The 2,264-nt window shown below is 38.2% G+C and overlaps 1 non-coding gene across 1 annotated transcript; it reads left to right on the forward strand.

The window, feature by feature from the left end:
• Positions 1–94: 94 nt before the first annotated feature.
• Positions 95–167, forward strand: trnaf-gaa. Its single transcript has one exon. It is a non-coding gene; the product is annotated as a tRNA-Phe (tRNA).
• Positions 168–2,264: the final 2,097 nt, after the last annotated feature.

Genomic DNA, 2,264 nt, shown 5'->3' on the forward strand with positions numbered 1-2,264 from the left:
CCCTATAGTAGAAAATACAGAGACACCACTATAACAAAAATGAAACCAGTACTTGATGCTGTGCAGATATGAGAGTTCATTCACTTCACAGCGCGCCGAAATAGCTCAGTTGGGAGAGCGTTAGACTGAAGATCTAAAGGTCCCTGGTTCGATCCCGGGTTTCGGCAGCAAGGGGTGAACTTTTTGTGTATTCTCTTGAAATTGGCAGAGAATTTGAAACTGTAACAAAATTGGATTTTATTCTACAGTCATTTTTCTCCAAAGCGACCAGATGCTCTCATGTAGTGCTAGAGGCAGTATTTTTAAAAAAAATAATAGTCTTTTGTTACAACACACAAATAATCTTGGGCGTAAGTGCATGCAGCTTCAGTACTGAGTTGTGCCAAAGAGCTGGACAAATCTTTCTAATTTATTCCGACGAGTAGAAGACTTAAGCTAAGTGCGGAAACGCTCCTAAAACAGGTGAGTCTTTAGCTTGCTCTTAAAGTGGACAAGTACTCCAAGTCCACCGGGAATAAAAGAGGAAAGGAGACTAGCCACTTTTGCTCCACATTGTGGTGGGAGCGCTAAACGACAGAGCGTAACTTTGGAGAGGGCGTAGCTCTGGATTGAGGGGTGGAGATAGACAGGAGCCGTTTGGGTTGTTGTTTTGTAAGCCAGAGGCAGAGCTTTGAATAAAAATACTGTAAGGATAAGTGTAAACATGTTTTCAATTTTTGAAATAATCATATGTGATCATTCAAGTTCTAAACGTTACTTCCTGTTTTTATGTTCTTTCAATGCTATATTAGACATAAACAATCTTCTGGAGCAATTTTTTTTCCTAACACCGTGACAACATAATATGAATATGGCAAATATGCACAAACAAAAAAACTTCAAATATGACACCTCATGCATGTTCTTATCCCAAAGTCAAGCTTCGTCCGACCCTTTACCTTTCAGGTTTAAACAGATTTATTCTGGAGCTAATGGTCTGTGAGGAAGAGCTAATCTGATTTTAAAACTTTCAGGGTGTTGAATTAGAAGTAAAATGGTTTACTTAGATATCCACAAGGGGGCAGTCTTGTTCAATAAATCAGCCAGTGGCAGGGCCAATGAAACGGCCACAGCGCATGTTTAAACACAAAAACACAAGCACATCAAAAAAATTGTTCCAGTCATAATTCTGAGTTTATCACATAAGGGTTCCTTTTCCTGTAAAGTGTCATGAAAATGCCTCTGTAAGTATATTGTGAAATATACGAGTATATTACTCAGCAGAATAATTTCTTTTTTGAAAAACTTTTGTCCCAGCTCTTAGTACACAGGGTGTGACTGTTAAACTCTGAGACTTCTGTTGATTTGACCCCTACAACCCTATTCTCAATATCTAAGAGCCACTTCATTCTGTTTTTTAGGCTAATGGCATTTATTAGTGTTGCTCCTTTCAGCAGTAAGACAATACAAAATGCATCATAACTTATAAGACATGACTAGTTTTGGAGCTGATACAAGTTTTGTTTTTGTTTTTACACTAACTCCGACGCTCCTCATTTAATCTTTGAGGACCAATATACTGGGAAAATAGGGGTTGATGTCACAGACATATCTGGGAAGAAAAAAAGTGTAAAAAAAACAGCTGATCCCAGCTGTTTTTGTTTTTTGTTTTTTGTTCTTTTTACACCTTTTTCATGCTGCATCATACAACTTCAGCAGGAAACAGAGAAGTACAAAAAATGTTTTGGTGAACGAAAATGGATCATCTTCTTCTGTTATGCTTACTGTTGCATTGTGCAGATTTATCAGTTTATCTTGTAGGCAGCTTAAACTGTTATGACCCTGAGGCATGAGTTGCACTACTCATTTAGCAAGCATGTATAAAAGTGTGCAACAGAACAGAGTCATTGTTGTTTTGGGTTCAAAACACTCACAGTTCAGGACTGCAGGAAGGACATTTCAGTCCCTGGGTCCATTTTGCCTCAGCCATGTCTCTTATAAGGTGTACAGAAAGTGGTTTACATCTTCTTTTTGAAACAAAAAGGCATTAATGAAAAGGTCTCAATGTCACCTGCAACATTATTACCTGCCCTGTATTAATGCTGCATCCCAGTTGAGTAAATTAACCTTGCACGGATACACCATCATCTGGATGCTGATGATAGTCATTTTATACTTGGTTAGAAGCAGATTTAACATTTTTTCCACAACAGATCTCAAGTTTTGAAGTTCAATGACAACCAACATTTTGACTGTGATGCTCCATCCCAGATACCTCAAAAGCC

This window comes from Melanotaenia boesemani, chromosome 3, assembly GCF_017639745.1.
Source record: "Melanotaenia boesemani isolate fMelBoe1 chromosome 3, fMelBoe1.pri, whole genome shotgun sequence".
NCBI classification, from domain to species: domain Eukaryota; kingdom Metazoa; phylum Chordata; class Actinopteri; order Atheriniformes; family Melanotaeniidae; genus Melanotaenia; species Melanotaenia boesemani.